Genomic DNA, 20,819 nt, shown 5'->3' with positions numbered 1-20,819 from the left:
ACAAAAAATCACAGTATACTCATTTAAACAAACTAGAAAATGCAGAATAAGAAAAATTGTATTCCTTACAATCATTACCAAAGTTTTAGAAAATGTAGACTTTTCTTCTGCATTCACAAGGATTATAAATGCATTGATGTCAGCATTTTAAACAAAAATAAGATTTTACTGGACACACTGAATCCTTTACCTTTTTCTGATTGCTTATGAACAATTGAGTAGTTCTTTTGTAAAGACACATGTACGCATGTGTTCACTGCAGCACTATTCACAATAGCAAAGAGATGGAATCAACCTAAATGCCCATCAATGATAGATTGGATAAAGAAAATGTGGTTCATATACACCGTAGAATACTATACAGCCATAAAAAAGAACAAGATCATGTTCTTTGCAGGGACATGGATGGAGCTGGGGGCCATTATTCATACCAAACTAATGCAGGAATAGAAAACCAAATACCACATGTTCTCACTTATAAGTAGAAGTTAGATGATGAGAATATGTGGACACGTAGAGGGGAACAAGACACACTGGGCCCTATGGGAAGGTAGAGGTTGGGAGGGGGAAGAATATCAGGAAAAATAACTAATGGGTACTGGGCTTAATACCATGGTGATGAAATAATCTGTGGGACAAATCCCCATGACACAAGTTTTCCTGTGTAACAAACCTGCACATGTAACCCTGAACTTAAAATAAAAGTTTTTAAAAAGAAAACAAAGAAAAAAAACAAGTGAATAAGTGAATATTTGCTAAGGGGGTTCTACAGCCACTTGCTGTAGGCCAAAGTCTAAGCGATGTGGGTATGTAGAAGTATTGCCAGAGCAAGCAATTCTAGCCCCACCCTTCTGTGGTGGGTCAATAAGAGAGAGATGGGGCCGGACATGGTGTCTCACGCCTGTAATCCCAGCACTTTGGGAGGCCAAGGAGGGTGGATCACCTGAGGTCAGGAGTTAGAGACTAGCCTGGCAAACATGGCGAAACCCCTTCTCTACTAAAAATACAAAAATTATCTGGGCATAGTGTTGTGTGCATGTAATCCCAGCTACTCGGGAGGCTGAGGCAGAAGAATCACTTGAACCTGGGAGGCAGATGTTGCAGTGATCCAAGATCATGCCACTGCACTCCAGCCTGGGAGACAGAGCGAGACTCTGTTCCCCCCTCCCCTCAAAAAAAAGAGACATGGAGGTCAGGATCAGGAGGTCAGTGGTTAGATTCTGGCCACTAAAATGGATCATGCACTCATTCCTCAAATAAGTAGGTTGAACAGTCTGCAGATATCAGTCAAGCAACAGTTCTCATAGCAAGGAGCTCACAGTCTGAATCAGGATCTTGGGTTAAGCAGATATTATTTGTTAATTAATGTCTTATAAATCCTTTCTCAATTCATGTCTTGAGGGACTGCTGGGTGTTAGGCACTGTGCTGGGATTTTGGACAGAAAGAAGGAGCATGATATGACTCTTCCTGTCAAAGTTCTCAGGTCTAACTAAGGAAAACCTGCCTGGAAATCAAGCAGTGGTGATGTGGTATTATCTTTAGAAAACAGTGGGGAGCCCCCGGCCCTTAGACAGCAGAGGATGGGCAATGCCTATTCTGCTGGACGTCAGGGAAGGCTTCCCATGAGGTCAGGGAGGGAGCCTTTTAGGGGAGTGGCATGTGCAAAGATGTGGAAATGTGGAAGGGCATGATGCATTTGCACACCAGCAACACAGCATACCTGGTACAAAGGCAGATGCTTAGGGAGTAGGAAGCAGGTGACCAAGATGCTATCAGAAAATAGGATGAAAGACCCAACCTCAGAGACAGAGCCTAGTAAAAGGCAGATGCCACTGTGTTGAGCAAACAGGGTCCGAGGTTTAGTTGTCCCAGGGCAAGTGTTGCAGGGCTCTGTGGAGATGATCTTTGTTCCATGAATTGGTTTTGAGGCTAATCCCTACACAGCACAGAAGGTTCCTGACTGGATGTTCCTTTATCTCTTCACAAGTCACTAAGCCAGAATCTCCTTTGATTTAATAACATTCTAAATGTGATTTTTTTCCCAAATATTTTAAGGTTGGTTGGAGGACTGTTAATCTAAAATACAAGCGTGTGTGTCTGTGTGTGTGTGTGTGTGCTTTCCAAATCCCAGCTGTGTAGTTCTCCGTTAGGATTGTTAGGGGAGGACAGCACCCCAGTCAGCACTCTCTCAGCACAAAACACCCAACCCTGCTTTATGTGAGGTCATCTCACTCCCACCAACTCCCTGAAGAATCACCACACAGACGTTGAGAAAGCGCCGCCAGCTGTTTCGTTTGGGTGTAACTCAACAACTTTCATTTCTTCTCTGGTGCGTTAGGACTCAAGTCAAAATGGTTTAGAGTTGCGTAGGCCCCTAAATCCTGCCCGGGTTTCCTGCACTCCGTGTTCACTCTTCTCCTTCCCACGCCCCTGCTTTTCACCAGGTTTCTCCTCACCTGTCACAGTTGGGAACCTCATCATCCACCCATTTGCTTGAATGGAGGTGAGATGGAGGGGTAGTGAGGAAGAGTGTGATCTTTGCAACCAGGTCTAGGTCCAAATCCCAGGTCTACTAAATCCACACGTGACTTTGTTTTACCTTGAATTTCAAGTTCATCTTCTGAAAGTTGGGATATGGCATCTTAACTGTATGACTGGGAGGGCTGAATGATATAATTTATGTGCAGTGTCCATTAAAGTAATTGCAGTATTGTAGCAAACGCAAATATTTTTTCCTCCCCAAGAGAAAGCCCTCAGTGATCTCCTAAGAGTGGCAACATCTTTCTAAAATTGGAAGCAGAGATCATCATGGGCCATGGAAATTGGCTCATGAAGAAGCGGGTGTCCACATAGCCTTACCTGGTCCTGATGCAATGCAAGCATGCCCTTTCCTTGAAGACCAAAGGAACTACTCTTCGACTGAAGATGAAGTAGCCTCTGGTCTCCAGGGGATGTACTATCCTAAGCCTTGGACTCAGAGCCAGATGATCCAGGTGTAAACCCAAACCAAACAAGAATGTAAACCAAATAAGAATGTAGCACTGGGTTTCATAACATAAGTAGTTCAGTCTTTTCATTTGGGGAATTTACTCAGAGAGTCCTGGAGACATTAAGTGACTTGCCTAAGGTCACATGTGGGTTGGTGTTAGGGATGGTTCTGGGACTTTTTGACCATATCACCTGGGGGCTCTCCATTCGCAGAGGAGCAGCCCATCATGGACACAACAGGGCCAGATGCTCAGGCCCATCTAAGAGCTCTCACGGAATCCTTTTCCAAATCCTAGATAAATGTATTTGGATTATTTTACTCCAACTTTATTTAGCCTGCTATAAAAGAAGTAGAAACTAAACTAACCAAACAAGCATAATGCAGGCTTTGGGGATGCTACCGTTCACCCCAGAGAAAAGACTTTATTTCAGTCCTCCACTAATTAGTCATCAGGTGAGGTTGCTAAGAGTTGACTGTGTTGTGCTTATCTTTGGAAGACCTTTCTGTAGTGTAGGGTTTTGTGGCTCAAAGAGTCTGACGGACCTTAGTTTTAAATCCAGCCTCACCACTGTTTTACTGTACGTCTTGGAGAAGTCAGTCAACTTCTCTGGACCTCTTTCCTCATCTATAATCTGGGATAATGACGATTTTTAGACCTGTTTTTAAAAAGGAATTAATCTATTTTCTGTCATCCTAAAAATAGAAGAGCCATTATATTCCTTGAAGCCTTGTATCATAAAAGAAACTATTTGGGGTTTACACATTATTGATAAAAAGGCTGCAAAGACCTTTGATTAGCAACTTGAATGCCTGAGTCAGATGATGAAATACAGACCCAAATATATTTCTTTTCCAAATAATGTGTCTGTGATTGGAGCCATTCATTAGTCAGTACTTCATGTTTTTGGAACTTTGCATTAAGTTGGAAATTGTTTCCTAGCACCTACCATATGTGGCATGCCAGGGAGGCAGGACTAAAACTAATGCATTTTTGGGAGGCCAAGGCAGGTGGATCACCTGAAGTCGGGAGTTCAAGATCAGCCTGACCAACATGGAGAAACCCCATCTCTATTAAAAATACAAAATTAGCTGGGTGCGATGGTGCATGCCTGTAATCCCAGCTACTCGGGAGGCTGAGGCAGGAGAATCACTTGAACCCAGGAGGCGGAGATTGAAGTGAGCTGAGATCATGCCACTGTACTCCAGCCTGGGCAACAAGAGAGAAACTCCATCTCAAAAAAAAAAAAAAATGTACATTTATATGAGAGTGGCTGACAGCTTATTCTGGAGATCATTGATTGCCTGAAATGTGGGGCCTTCCAAAATATAGTCCTGCTCAGAAAAAGTGCAGAGGGGAGGTAATGAGAGCACAGGGTTGTAAGAGTGGTTGGAGCTGCCTTGGATCCTGCTTGGCTAATTATCAGTATCACAGCCTTGGGAAAAGCCACTTAACCTCTGTGAGTTGACTTCCTTCATTAATAATCTGAGGATGAGCATGCTTAGGGGGTTTGCTGAAGTCTAGAGATAAGGTGTCCTCCTGGACTCGGCGGCAGCACAGGGCAGTGATTCCATGCTTGGTAGCCAGCAGTTGTACTATTTTTATTTGATAAAGGCAGTACCTTTGAGCAAGAAAAGTTTCAGCAAGATTGTTATCCTGAGATGAGTATTCTTTGTGGGCCTGCCATGTGCCTGTGGATTCAGAGGTGTCTGGACTTTTCTAGGCTCTGTTCTTGCAGAACTTGGGTGTTTGCTTTTCCCGGTACTCAAAGACAAAGAAAGCCCAGGGAAATGGTGGCTTTCTGTCCACCAGAGACTGACATTGCCCTGAACCACATAAAGCAGCAGCCACAACTTTGAACTCACGACACTTTGATTACAGGTTAAGGAAGACATATAAGAAAAGGCAATTGATAGTAAAAATAAGCAGCCAGTGCTTTACTTCAGAAATAAGAGCAGCCGCCTGGGCATTATCGTCAGGAAAAGGTATGAGTGAGGAGTGAGTTGGGGTGGGAAGGGGAGACTGGAGAGACTGGGCAAGAACAAGCCCATCAGACAGCTTGCCACTAACTAGCTGGTTGAGAGCATGCCCAGATGCAAGCCAGCATTCTTATGTTCTGTTCAACATAACTTTATCAAGCAGTCTCTGCGTTCTTTTCTTAAACATTGGGACTCTCTCCCTTCTCCCTTCTATTCAATTCGTTAATATTTATATAGTGACATCTATCAAACTTCCTGACCCAGATCTTCTTACATGGAACCCAGGGCTTTTTCTGGAGCTATAATAATGTTCGAATTAATATTAACAACTATAACCAAAGTTGCAGTAGCTTACCAGATGTGGGGCTGAGTTCTCCCACCTACTGCTTCGTGAACCCTCACAACAAAGCTGTGAGGTGAGTTTACAGCTTCCCCATGTCTGTCTAACCCCAGAATCCTCACTCTACCTGCTCCTCACTTCAGCCAGTGAGGAGTTCTGCAAAGACAATTTGCTGCATGTGTGATCTTTTGGTTAAAACACACTCCCCCATTGTAATTACAGAATACATCTCCTAGTCAAATGGAGCCAAGGGAGTTTTTTTGTTGTTGTTCTGTCTGAACAGTTTTGCAGAAATAAAGATTTGATTGATGAGGAAATGGAAATTCCTACACACATAATGAAATCCCTTGAAATCTCCAGAATGACTTCAGACACCTGGGAGTTTTCATATCAAAAAGCAATTAAGAGACACAGGGAGCCAAGGGAGGGAATCATGATTCAGGGTTATGATGGTTTATTCTCAAAAGAGACACATGCTGGTGGAAGGAGCTGGAAATTGGTCAGAGATCTTTTCTGTGACAAAACAGTTGGTGAGTGTGTTTGTTCCTCTATCATCTCTCTCTCTCTCCGTTTCTCTCTACCTATCTTTCCATATGCCCATCCATCCATCTATATCTCTCTGTTTACCTACCCAACATCTACTTATCTCTGTCCCTCACTGTCTGCTTTTCAATCGATCACCTATGTGGCTGTTTGTTTATGGAGTTTTCGGTGGCCTACTTTACCTGTCATTGTAGCCCATGCATAAACCGTTACTTGTACTATATTATTTGTGGGTGTTTTGTTTGTTTCCAAAGGAAACAGAGGAGAACATGACATCATCCAAAAGGATAAGTTAGGCATCATGCATTTTCTGAGTACATACAGTATATACATGCACCTTGCATCAAATAGTCTCATAACTATTGAAGACTTTCTCTGGGCTGTGGCAAACTTTTGTATGTCTCCCTCACTCAACCTTATGAATTGGATCTTTGATCATCTGCATGTTACAAAGGAGGGAATAGTAGCTCACAGAAGTTAAGTAACTTTCCTAAGCTGGGAGGTGATGACTCAAACCTAGCTCTGTTTGATTTCACAGTTGATTCCCTTAACTACTACACTTATATCCTCTGGTGGAAGGTAGCTCGGTCCATCTATTTTTATAGTAACACTTATTAGAGTAAATGGTTGGGAAGGAAATGTCTGTTTGCACTTCCTTGTTACCCATCCCATACTCTGGCCAAGGTCAACTCCCCAGGGTTCCTACAATGCTCTCTAGGACTTGCCCTCCCGCATTTCCCCAAGCTGTTCCTCCACCTTAGCCATTTATGCCTAGTGTTCCATTATTGGAAAGCTAAGCATGTGGGAGTTATGTCCTGCTGCTCAAGGTCATCGCCAGGGTCTGATCACAAAATTTCAAAAAATTGCAACCTCAGCATAAATAGGTTAAATGCTGTCCTGGCTTCCCCAGCCTGGTCAAGACCTACCTGTTCTTAGGAGTGAGCCAAAATGACATGTAAGCTTCATCAGCATTCATTTAGAGTTGTAAAATGGATGAAACCTGAATAAGTCAGGTGAGCTCATGTGTAGAGATATGCAACATGCACAAAATTTCTTTACAGGGCATCTCTGTCTACCAGCATCTCAATCATCTCTGGGTCATGGCCTACATTCTAAAACTGAAGAAGTATGCTGGGGTTCTCCAGGGAATATAAAAACACTGAATGCAGTTTTAGGCTTGTTCCCCGAGACAAGAATGATAATAAGGCCCTGATGAAAATTACTGACATCAAAGATAGCAATTTTTGCTCCAACCATTTTGCTGTTTTTATTGGCTTTGTACTCTTGGCTATTTCTTGCAACGTGAAGTCTCTCTCATATGTTCTACTACCTTGTAGGGACTTTTAGTTTTAAATTTACTTCTTCCTTAAATCAACTCCTGTCTTCTACTAAAGGCAATCTGTTCCCACTCTGAGTTAACCTCACTCTTTTTCTTACCCCCTTGGAAGTCCTGAGGGGTTTCCTATGATTACGATTATAATTTATGAAATTGGTTTTGTTCTCTGTTAGAGTGTAAGCTCCTCCAAGTCAGGGACTAGTCCATCATTCCTTCTTGTGTTCTCAGCCACTGTTTTGGTGCCTTGTCCTCAGCAATGTTCAATTTACAGTTGAGCATAGCTGAGCAGCAAGAATTTGAATGATGTGGACACAAAGCTTGCAATGGCTTTTTCCATCACGATCACTGGCATGACTTGTGAATGTTTGCACTCTTCAGGCTATTATGGGTCATTTTATGTACCCCAGTGACATTTCAGTGGGTAGCCATTACGTATGACTTGACAAATTTTGAGAATATTTTTGTCTTTGGAGTTTCATAGCCATGACCTTGCATCCCAGTTTTTCTTGTGAGCTACAGTCTATGAGCAAGATAATTTTTGTTCTGAACTTCAGGTTCCTCATAGGAATATTGGAGGAGGAATATTGAAAGAATCTTTTTTGAATATTGTCCAGATAGAATGTGACAATGAATGTAAATCACCAACAGTCTTGCCTGACACACGGTTGACTTGCAAGAACTGGTGGCTTCCTTTGTTTTCACTCTGATATTCTGCTTATTATTGATATTTACGGAGTACCTGAAAGGAACAATAAGGTAACAGGAACAATAAGGTAACAGCCTACTTGTAGAAAGTATTTTCTTATCACTTCATATTAATATATGTCCTAGAATTAAATTGTGTTCAACTATATGGGTATAATGAATTGGATGATGGGCCAACATTAGCAGTCATGAGATCTAGCACAGACTTTGCAAATCTTTGGAAGACTTCTTCCCCTTTTCTGTGTCTACTTTCCATTAGCAACATATGAATGTCATAATTATAATAATAATTAAATTACAGTTTTAGAAGGACTTGGTGCTTACTGTGTCTCCTACACTGTACCAGGTGTTGTACGTGTCTTATCTCATTTCTTCCCCATAAAAAATGTTAACATGAGAAACCAAATGCTCAGAGAGGTAAAATGAATTGTTTGGAGTCATGCACCATTAGTAAACTGCAAATCCAGCATTTAAAACCTGGTCTTTCTGAGCACCTGGATTCTATCATATGTTTTCACTTCATGCCTTTGATCCTTCTGCATGAAAGACTTGTGAGTTGTTTTGCTTTTCAACTCTTCTCCCACCTTCTGACTGCTTGGAACTGGTTGCAGGTTCTGGTTTTGCCAATCAGAAAAATTCTCTCTGCAGAAACTCCTGTCACAGTGTGATATTGCACGACAAATTTTCTGGTCTGAGGTTTTAAATTACTCGTGACATTTCAAGCTGTGCAAGTCGCTTGAAGGCCTGCTTCAACCAAGCTCATTTAATCAACCCATACAAATGCAAAGAAAATCAAATGCTCCCTTGAATCCAAAGGGAAGAGGACTGACACCTGTTGTGCATCCACTGTATCTGACATCTTGTAATGATGTTTCATATTGGCTCTCTAGAAGGAACTTTCGTTTTACCTGCAAATGGTACCTCCCTGGATGACAGACCAGCAGCAGCAACTTCTTTGAGCACAACATTGACACATGGCCACTCATGCAAACTAGAACCCCATCTGGGCTGACTCATTAGAAAGGAACAACAGGTCCATCAGCCCATATGAATAAAAGCAGCAAAGGGAGATGCAGGGATGGGAAAGCACTTTTCAGTTTCCCAGCAGCTCAGCAATCTCATATTTTTTTTATATACAGTCACTCCAACTAAGCTACTTGTGTTGCTGGTCTGAGTTCCTTAAGGGGTCTCCTTCTAGGAGTACAGACATTTGCTGATGAATGTATTTAGGGTAGATATGCAAAGATAACCATAGCAGTAATAATACCCACCATTCGTTAAAGCTCAGTTTTGCTATACACACATTGATTTTGATTTCTATATCAACTCCAGAAGATAACTGAAATCTTCATTTGCAAATGAGAAAACTGAAGCTCAGAGAGTTAGTTTGCTTTAAGCTGACACAAAAAGCACCATTAGGGTTGTTGCTAATGCTGTTCATTTGCTTTGTTTTGTTTTAATATGAATGAGAAGAGGAGGCAATGGGAGAAGTTATAGCCATTCTGTTCAGACTTCCAAGTTTATGTACAAAAGGCATACATTTTATAGAGGTCATTCTTCCCTGCAGCTTGTAAGAGCTTAATTAGCTAGCTTTATTCAATGAGGATTCTTTGAGCAATATATATATATTTCCTGAAGGCTCAACAGTTTGAGTCCAACCCAACAGTAATTTTCTTGAAATCTTTCCAGATCGCCCATTTACTTCCTCTGTTTGGGTTTCAGATTTCCTTTGGTTAACAGGATGGAGCGGTGGTGGTGATGGAAGGAGGTGGAGCAGTGGTGCTGATAGATGTGTAAAAACTGGCTCTTCCAAACAAAGATTTATGATGTTTGTCCATTTGCATGCTATAAATACTCCCACCAAGGCCAATTTCAAGATACCAATGTGAAGTTAAAGCACCTGAAGGCGTGCACAATCAGCATGCAGCAACTATTTTTGGGCTTCTGCGGAGGCTCCATTTAAACACAATTTGATTGGACAAATGTTTATTAAGTGCCTACAACTCAGTGTTTTCATTTATAGCTTTGATATTTGTTATGTAACTTAAATTTTCTGATTTTTTTAATCTAAGGGGGTTAATGATTTCTAGGGAATCCTCTAGCCCTCAGAGGAGACACAGTGTCTAAAATGAGAAAGAAGAAGAATATGGGCTTTGAAATCAGACTGTGTTGTTTGAATCCTGACTCTACTACTTATCCTGGGAAAGTTCATTTTTGCTTGAATTTTCTTTTATGTAAAATGATTGAACAGTACTTAATGCAAAGAGAATTTGTATGCATTAGCTAAGCGGTTACATGTAAGTTGCTTTTCAGCTTCCTGTAGATAAAACCAGGACTTTTAATTAATTCTTTCCCCGGTCAGGATAGGGTGTATTGTATAGTTGTTACGAGCACACACTCACAAATCATATTTCTTGGGCTTGAGTCTCAGGCTCTCCAATTTACAAGTTGCAGAAACTTGGAAAAATAGTTTACCTTCTCTCAATCTTACCTCGTTTTTCTGAAAGGATATTAATATTTGTTTCCACCATACAGGGATGGTTTTGATGATTACATGAGATGATCTAGGAGTGGTGAGCATAGTGGTTGGAACATTGTCAGGTATCAAAGTAATAGTTGCTGATTATTCTTTCCATTCTGAGTTTCTGTGGTTTTGGTAATTCAGGGAAATCACTGGTTTGATATTTTTAAACATTTCCTGTGGCAAGAAGAAATAATTTTGTTTGGACTTTTAAGATTCTGAAAAAATGGCAAATGGCTTTACCCTTTGTCATTACTACTTTTTAGAGGTGAGTGGTCTGGCTGGAAATGTTTACTTTCTTTTAAGGAATTCCTCAATTATTTAAAAGAAATTGAAGAATAAATGCTATCTAATACTACATAGATCTCTTACCTGACTTAGGAGTCATGTGACTGCAGGAATTTGAAAAACCTTACTTCCTTAGCTGTATATGGGAATGACAATGTACAATTCATAGAATTTTCATCAGAATTAAATGTGATCTCTCGTAGTGTGGATGCCACGTAGTGCTAGACACAAAGGATTGAAAAATGGCAGAAAATGCAACTAGTTTATAGTTGGCTGGGACACGGGGATTTGCAATTTCCACTTTTGACCACTTACTACCCTCAAGTTTCCTGGACAGATATGTGCACAGAGAATTAAGAAAGAAGTGCTTTCCTGTCACCTGTGGCTTTGGCCCCAAGCCCTGTTGGAGAATACCAAGGAGTTAGGTTCAGCCACATGAAGACAGCCTTTGTTTTCCATTAAGGAACCTTCAATTATGGTATATAAAAAATATCTGCTTTACTTCTACACAAAAGTCCAACCTAGATTCTTACATTTTAATGGCTCTTATGCAAGGCAAAGCTGAGTTTTCCATTTTCAGAAAAAAAAGGCAGTGAGAGAAGTCAGACTGTCTGTGTCAACTCTTCTGAATTTTCACCTACACAAAGTATGGCCCAGGAGGGTCCTGCAATCAGATCCCACAGTAAGAGGTGTGTTTGGCTTCAAATAATCAAGCATATAACTTACCCTTGTGCTTAACTAGCACAAGATACCACAAGAAACACAGAAGTAGACAGCACAACCATGTCACCAGGGACAGTAAGGACTCAGATTTCTCCTTCTGCTCTTCCATGCTTAGCAAATGGCTTTTTAATACTCATGGCTGGAGAAAGGCTGCTTTAACAACCACAATTATATTTTTGGATATATTCACAAATTGAGAGATGAGACAAACAGCCCAAGGGTCATTTCCTGTCTGCTTTACCTGCCAATGTGCACTTGTATTTCATTAGCCAAGAGGGGGTCATGAGGTTTCTCCTAGCTGCAAGGGAGTCAGCAAAGGGTGGGTATTTTTAGGTAGGTATAGTAATTCCCCTGAGAAAACCTGGCTTTGCTTTGTAAGGAAAGAGAAGTTTATGGATAGTGAGCAGGAAATTCAGCATGAGCCACATAGAACCTTCTGGGTCAATAAGGAGAATGCGGGTAGAGAAATGCAGAGGATCATCACAGTAAACATTGGTGGAATCTGAATGAATTATTATATTGTGATTATATCAAAGTATCCAGATAAGTTCTGCTGAAATATTGGAGTGGACTTTCTTTGGAAAAGTATGTCAGTAATTGCCATTGAGGCCAATAAAATGCAACAGAATGGTTCATAGTCCTACAGTGGTGGGTGCATACTGTCAACCTATGAGTGCATACTGTATAATAAAAATATATTAGTCATTTCATAGGTTTTTTGTTTCTTATCTTTTGGAACACCAAGGCCTCTTTTATTGGCAGGACTTTGCAGGCCTTCCTGCTAGGGTGGAGTTTCACCTCCGCATCACAGTGTCTTCCCCTGTCAGGTGGGGGCTAGCTATGTGAGGCTGGGATTCCAGAGGGTGCCAGGTGTCCTGCTGGCAAAGAGACTGGGAAGAGCAGTGTGACAGCTCATTAGGTGAGGTCTAGGCAAATGGCAGTTCTTTATAAAGATGGAGGTAGGGCAGGTTATGTTTATCATACCTGGCCATATAAGAAAATATTTCACCTCTCTAGTTATTTATAAATCCTCGTGCAATTTCCCCATATCTGACTATCATTAGATTATGGGGCATTAGCTTGTTTAAAGGAGAGAAAGCCACTGATTACATTATTGCTGATTCTGTCATGGTGTCCCACTCTTAGGACAAGACCGAGGACAGGACTGCCAGTATTTAATCGGGCTTTTCAGAACTCACTGGAAAAACCTACAGTATCAAGCAATCTGGAGTTACTTTTGACTCTAAATTGACTCAGCCTTTTGGGGAACAATATAGCACAGGAGAGGGTCTCCTCCCCTAGCCAGACCAGAGGAAGCTTAGCTCATATCCTGATCCTCTGCCAACTTGCCCTTAAGTAGGCACCACACTTGTCAGGTGTGGGACAGAGGAGCTGTTTTGAGTCTCCACTAACACTGCTTATAGAAATGTGTACATGCTTTATGGGAAGCTGTGATCATGGCTACCATTTACAGAGTCCCTGCCATATGCAATGTTTTCACTATCATTTAAAAATAAAGTTCCCCTGCACATTCATATCACAGTGTATACTTTAAACATAAGGGAACTGAGCCTCTGCAAGTTTTGAATCCTTGGGAATTTGAGTCTATGTCTGCCTGTCTCCATTGTTCCTTCCGTGGTTCCCTCCTGAAGCTCATGTAGACAAGACCGGTTTTGAGAGAGTCATGCTCACACTTTCCAGTGACCTTTGCTGGCAGTCACAGCATGTGCAGCTCTCTTGTAATTCCTGAGGTGCAAGCAAGGACACTTCACTCCTCTTCACAGGGACCTCGACACCTGGGTGAACAGACAGAAAGAGGGAAGTCATTCCATTATCATGTGACAAGTGTGATGCTGGGTGCCCAAGGTGCCTTCATAAAGCCATCTTCATCATCATTGTTTTTATTATACCTATTATTAAAAGCACTCATTTAGACTCAATACTTGCCAGGCATTATAAGCACTTTGCATATTACAAATCATTTAATCCTTATAATGGCACTATGAGGAAAATTACTGTCATTACTATCCCCATTTATACCTGAGGACCTTGAGCACAGGGACACTGTGACAGTGATTTATTCAAGGTCACACAGTCAGAAGCAGGCAGATTTTCAGAGCTTACCCTCTTAATCAAAATGCTATATTGCTTCACAAGTCTCAAAGATAATTTTCACCCAGACGTGTGGGCACACCCATATCATAGCCTACCATTTACATCTTGAGTGTGCTGTTTGGTATAATCATATACTGTATCCCGCAGGCATCCCTGAAACGTGTCCCACCAAAAGCATCATGCCTTCTCCCAGCTTCATCCCAGCTGTGATGCCAGAGGATAGACTGGGATCATGGAAGTGGGAGGCTGTGTCTCACACATGTCTTAGGGAATAGCAATGAAGACATTATATCTTTAATGAAATATGGGGTTGAGCATCATGCTATGCCCATGCTTGCCATGGATGCTCCTGTTCCTGCCTCACAATAATTCTGCAAGGCTGGTACCAGTATGGCTTTCCTCGCCCATGAGGAAAGAGAGGCTCAGGGAGGGAAAGTTACTAGCGTTAAGTTTTCCAACCTTGCTTTGGGGACCTAGGTGTTCAGACTCCAGAGTGTCTGTGTTTGACTTTTCATAATAATGATTTGTATTTTAGGTCATGTCAGATGCCCCTGAGTCAGAGCGGTTGTTTCATGCTATACTGCTATGAAAAATGATTTTGACAAAATGTCACAGATTTCTGTATTCCCATTATAGAATATTACTCCTCATTTTACAAAAGTTGCATGTGGATTCTTTATCACTCACAGAATTGTATAGTAGGATTGGATTGTAGAGCACCGTTGTTTGGGGAAATCTTTATTTTTAGAATTTTCACTTATTCATTCCTTCACCTGGCATTTATTGAATGCCAACCACATCAGTCCTCTTTTAGTTTCTGGGGATACAGAGATGAATGGTGCATGGCTTGTCTCCTTCAGTGGCTGGTGGTAATGGATATTTCTCTAATCAACTGAGAACAGATGTTCATTAGTTGCTTTTCTCTCTCTGGCACAGCTGTGAGACCTCTAAGGAATACAAAAGAAGTAAATAGTAGCATTCTTGTTCTCAAGGTGCTTTTGAGAAAACAATGAAATACATGAAACGAGAGACGATATTAGAAAATTAGTGATCAGAGCGAGAATCCACCTGGGCCCCTGTGATAAGAGTGATGAGGAAATTGAGGTGGGCTTATAATGTTAAAGCACCTGGCTTTGCCTTCCCTAAAATAAGCTTGGTGCTAGCCAAATGGCCCTGCATTTTAATCCCTAAACTATCCATTGACTAGCTATGTGACTGTGGGCAAATTACCTAACTTCTCTGAGTCACAATTTGTGTGTTGTTAACATGAGGATATTTATTCCCGTCTGTTGGTTTTGTCATGAGGAGGAAATTTGAAAGCCTGTATTCATTAGTTTACAATTACTGCTATAATATATTGCCATAACCTAAGTGGCTTAAAACAACATAACATTATTATCTTAGAATTCTGCAGGTTAGAATTCTGAAATGTGGGCTAAAGTCAGTATTCCTGCTGGATTGTATTACTGCGTGGAGGCTCTAGAGGAGTCTCCATGCAGTAGAAGAGTCTGTTTCTTTATCTTTTCCAGTTTATAGAGGCTGCCTGCATCCCTTGGCTGGTGATCAGCAATGGCTGGTCAAGTCTTTCTCACATTGCACTACTCTGTCCCTCTCTCTCTGTCTCTTGCCTCCTTCTTTCTCTTATAAGGAAGAGACTCTTGTGATTGCATTGAGTATACCCATGAAGTTTAGAATAATCTCCAAATTTCAAGGCCAGCTGATTAACAGCTTTAATTTCATCTGCAACCTTAATTCTGTTTTGCCCAACATATTTACAGGTTCTGAACATTAGGAGGTGTATGTCAGGGGTTGGGGCGTATTATTATGCCTACCAAATTATGTAAAGGGCATAGTTTAGTGCCAGTCATACAGAGGGAAATCAATAAAGGGTGACTATTTTTGTTACTATATCCCAGAAGGAGTCCTGTGCAAATCTAGGCTACTGAAACACAACAGCATACTGCCTGAAGTTTTCCACATCCTAACTTCTTTCCCCATTCTGACGAAACTAATGGCCCATCTTATTTTGCCATTTGATAATTCTCCAACAATTTAAGCAAACTGCTCCTTTCTTTATGATAACTTACTTGACTCCAGGTAGTAGGAGATGACTCTAAGATGGTTAAAAGATACTTGGAGGCCGGGCACAGTGGCTCTCGCCTGTAATCCTAGCACTTTGGGAGGCCAAGGCAAGGAGATCACCTGAGGTCAGGAGTTCAAGACCAGTCTGGCCAACATGGTGAAACCCCGTCTCTACTAAAAATACAAAAATTAGCTGAGTGTGGTAGCCTGCTCCTGTAATCCCAGCTAGTTGGGAGGCTGAGGCAGGAGAATTGCTTGAACCTGGGAGGCGGAGGTTGCAGTGAGCCAAGATTGCACCACTGCACTCCAGCCTGGGTGACAGAGCAAGACTCTGTCTCAAAACAAACAAACAAACAAAAACAACAAAAAATAAACTTGTAGATTTACTTACTGAGTCTGTGAACTTGCACAAATCTTTATCACTAAATGTTAATTTTCCCATCTTTAAGACAGAAATCATAGTAAGTACATTAAAGACATCCTATGGGGATCAAACAGTATCTTGCACATCATATATTAATATGTGGTTTGTGGATTTATGACTTGGTAGAAATTTCCCATGAGATAAAAGGGAATTACTAAAGCAGTTTTAGCATTCTGTTTAATCAGGACAGAACCTGAATGGGTCAACCTAATTGAAATGTAAACTTTCACCCTATTCCTATAAAGTATCTGAAGTTCAATATAATTAAGTTCTTGAAGTAAGATTCAGTAGCATCAAGGGCTTTTAAGAAACAATTCAAAAGCACTTTGGAATCAGCCATAAAAGAGACGTAGCTATACAACAAAATGTGCTTCCTATGAGGGGTATCAGGGAAAAGGAAACACCCATCTCTGGAGTTAGAATCCTGGTTGCCCTTTGCCAACTCTGTGGCTTCGGATAACTGGTTAGATCTTTCCAGTGGCTCAATGCCTTCCTTCATTTACCCTTGAGCTGCTACTTGCTTTCACATAGGATTTGTGGGGGATCAACCAAGATTGCATATATGGAAGTTGCTAGTACAGGTCCTGCCACATAAATGCTTAATAAATCTTGAGCATAGCTGTAACCACTTCAAGTGCAGTGGGATGGGAGAGGGATGCATAGCCCCTGGCAATGACTGACTCATTGTATTAATATGTTCAGAGAAGGCACCCTTACAATGTGACAGTTGGTGGCGGTGCTGATGGGATTCATGTCCCTTTCCTTCTTCATGAAATTACTGAAATACATAGATCTTTTATTAAAGAAATACTAAAAGTAACATCTTGTATTTGTGTCAATCAGGGTTTGCCAATTATTGGCCCGTGAGGATTGAGTCTGCAAATGTGTTTTATCTTGTTGACACAGTGCTTTATTGCTAACGTTGTGGCCATGGCTGCCGCTGCTACTTGTTTTTACTATTGCTGATGTTGCTGTTGTCATTGCCATTGATTTGTGAACCAATATTTAGCATTTTAAAGATGTTTTATTACAAAATTAAATTTCTGTCTTCCCCTGAAAAACTGAAAGATCTAGCAACACGCAGTCAACGTTTCTGCGGGGTCGTAATAAGCCACTGCTAAGTAGCAGCTGCTCCTGTGGCCAAGGCGGCCACTGCTGCCCTCACACAGAGGCACATGTCATGGTCATTTGTAAATGTGCTTCCACTGGGATTTTCTGATGGTAGGTTATTGTTTCTGGTCCCATATATCCATCGAAAGCAGAAAATAAAAAGATAGATTTGGTGGAACCTAAGGTTTTCTTACAATTTCATTTTTGTAATTTGCCTGGCCCCTGTAGGCGTTTGCGTTTTCTCCAGTTGGTATGGAGCCTTATCCTTTCCAATAGATCCAGTCACTGTGATTTTCCTGTTGAACAGGACAGATGCCTTTTATGTTTTTCAATTAAATGTTTTATTTTGAGTTAGTTGTAGAATCACATGCAGTTTTAAGAAGTAGTACAGAGACATCTCATATAATGTTTATCTAGTTTCCTTAATGGTAGTATCTTGTAATGCTATGGTACAATTTCACAGTCAGGTTATTAATATGGACAGTCAGGATACAAATTATTTTCATCACCACATGGATCTCACATTTTATGTTGCTCTTTGATAGCCACACCCGCTTGCCTGTCTCTCCCATCCACTCCCCAACCCCTGGCAGCCACTAATCTGTATTATATTTTCATAATTTTGCAACTTTAAACTTGCCATGTAAATGGAAATATACACCTTTTTCAAATTAGCTTATTTTGCTGAGCACAACTGTGTGGAGATCCATCCAGATTGTTCTGTGTATGAATTGTTCATTCTTATTTATTGAGGAGTAGTTTCCACAGTTTATTCATTTACTAAAGGACATCTGGGTTGTTTCAGTTTTTAGTATTGTGGATAAAGCTTCTCTAAACATTTTGAACAAGTTCTTGCATAAGTAAGTTTTTATTTCTCTAAGAGAAATGCCTAGGAGGGCAATTGTTGGGTTGTTTGACAGTTGTATGTTTAATTTTTTTTTTTTTTTGAGATGGAGTCTTGCTCTGTCCCCCAGGCTAGAGTGCAGTGGCGCGATCACGGCTCACTGCAAGCTCCGCCTCCCAGGTTCACGCCATTCTCCTGCCTCAGCCTCCCGAGTAGCTGGGACTACAGGCGCCCACCACCACGCCCGGCTTACTTTTTCTATTTTTAGTAGAGACGGGGTTTCACCGTGTTAGCCAGGATGGTCTCCATCTCCTGACCTCATGATCTACCTGCCTTGGCCTCCTAAAGTGGTGGGATTACAGGCGTGAGCCACCACGCCCGGCCGTATGTTTAATTTTTAAAGAAGCTAGCTAACGTTTTCCAGAGTGGCTGTTCCATTTTACATTTCCACCAGCAATGTGTGAGTGATCCACTTTGCCTGCATAATTGCCAGTATCTGGTGTTGTCAATGTTTTTTATTTTAGTCATTTTGATGAGTGAATTGTAGCATCTCATTGTGGTTTTAATTAGTATTTTGTCTGATGATGTTGAATATCTTTTTTAAACATTTATTTTATTGTATGTATTTAAAGTAGACAACATGATGTTTTGATAAACAAATATACAGTGAAATGATCATTATATGTGAGCAGAATAGCACATCTACTGTCTTCCAAAGTGGCCTTCTTTTTTTATTTTAAATTTTTCTGTGGTAAGTACATCTAAAATCTGTTCTCTTAGCAAATTTCAGTATATAATACAATATTATTAACTGTAATCCTCCGGCTGTACATTAGATCTCTAAACTTATTGATACTATATATCTGCAAGTTTATACTCTTTGACCTACATTTCCCCATTTCTTCTTTCTTTCCCTTCTCCGTTCCTGGTAACTATCATCCTATTCTCTCTTTCTGTGTGTTTGACTTCCTTTTTTAAAAATGTTCTACATGTAAGTGAGATCATGTATTTTTTTTTTCTGTATCTGGCTTATTTCACTTAAGCATAATGTTCTTCAGTTTCATCCATGTTGTTGATCATGGAAGTATCTTCTTTTTTTTTTTAAAGGCTGAATAACATTCCATTGTTTGTGTGCGTGTGTATGTGTGTGTGTGTGTACATTGATATGTATTCCACAGTTTATTCATTGATCCATTGCTGGGCACTTATGTTGTTTCTGTATCTGGGCTATTGTGACTAATGCCGCAATGAAGGTGGAGGTGCAGATCTCTCCATGAGGTGCTGACTTTGACGTCCTGTTGGTATACATGAGCAGAGGGGGTTTCTGGGTCATATGGCAATTTTATTTTTACTTTGTTGAGGAACCTCCATGTTATGTTTCATAATGGCTATACCAATTTACATTCTCATCAGAAAAGAATACAAGGGTTTTCTTTTCTCCACATTCTCATCAACACTGGTTATTTCTTGTCTTTGTCATGATAACTGTCCTAAAATGTATGAGGTGACATGTTGTGGTTTTGATTTGTGTTTCCCTGGTGATTAGTAACATTGAGTACTTTTTCACAAACGTGTTGGTAATTTGAATGTTTTCTTTGGAAAAATGTGTATTCAGGTCCTTTGTCCTTTTAAATTGGATTATGATTATGATTATTATTATTATTACTGCTATTGAGTTGCATGATTTTCTTATACATTTTGAATACTAATCCCTTATCAGACATATTGTTTGCAAATATTTGCTTTCGATTGTAAGTGGCCATTTTACCTTGTTCATTTTTCTTTTTTCTCAACATTGTATTATAGCTGTTTAATATCTTTTGTGGTTCCATACATATTTTAGAACTATTTTCTCTATTTGTATAAAAAATGCCCTTGGAATTTTTTTTTTTTTGAGGTAAGGTCTCCGCCTGACAACCAGGCTGGAGTGCAGTGTTGTGATTTCAGCTCACTTCCTCTTCAACGTCCTGTGCTCAAGTGATTTTCCCACCTCAGCCCTTCAAGTAACTGAGACTACAGACTACAGGCATCTGCCACCGCACCCAGCTAATTGATTGATTGATTGATTGATTGATTGTAGGGATGGGGTCTCCATATATTGCCTAGCCTGGGCTCAAGCAATTCTCCAGCCTCGGCCTCCAAAAGTGCTGGGATTAGAGGCATGAGCCACCACACCTGACCTGGCATTTTAATAGAGACTGCATTGATACTCTGTTTTCCTTTTTGTGTATGAACATTTGAGCATCTTTTCATGAGCTTGTTTGCCCTCTGTGTGTCCCCTTTGGTGAAATTTTTCTTGCGTTTGCCCACTTTTTAATTGGTGTGTTTGTTTTTACTACTGAGTTCCAAGAGTTCTTTATATATCCTAGATAATAGTCCTTTGTCAGATAGTCAATTCTCAATATTTACAGTAGTATGTTCTGTAAAGTCACCGTGAACACTGAATTAACAAATGCTGAACCACTGTTCCTGGGGGAAATAGAGGGTTAGGTTCCTGTGAGCCTCTGGTCACATTTCTGCCAAACTGATCAATACATAATCTTGTTTTATGTGTTTCTGTTTAAAGATACCCCACACTTAATATGTACTGTTGATTCATTACCATTGATCTCAGTCAGCAGCACTGTAACTCATAGCTGAGTGAAGCTCATCTAACACACATCCTTTCTCCATGGGGCACATCACAGCATTCCTGCCCTTAGGAACACTAGACAGCCCTTGAGTACTATGCCTGGGGTCCATCTCAAACAGTGGAACACCAACAAAAAGTAAAGAGTACACAAATACATGAGACTAAATAAATTGCAAAAGGGATACTTGT

At 40.7% G+C, this 20,819-nt stretch overlaps 1 protein-coding gene across 4 annotated transcripts in view; it reads left to right on the top strand.

Moving 5' to 3' along the window:
* The window catches only part of FAM135B (family with sequence similarity 135 member B), a 376,201-nt gene that overhangs the window by 164,296 nt on the left and 191,086 nt on the right, over positions 1-20,819 (top strand). The gene's annotated exons all lie outside the window — the stretch shown is intronic.

Source organism: Pan paniscus, chromosome 7, assembly GCF_029289425.2.
Source record: "Pan paniscus chromosome 7, NHGRI_mPanPan1-v2.0_pri, whole genome shotgun sequence".
Lineage (NCBI taxonomy): Eukaryota > Metazoa > Chordata > Mammalia > Primates > Hominidae > Pan > Pan paniscus.
This window is presented reverse-complemented; position numbering and strand designations above follow the sequence as displayed.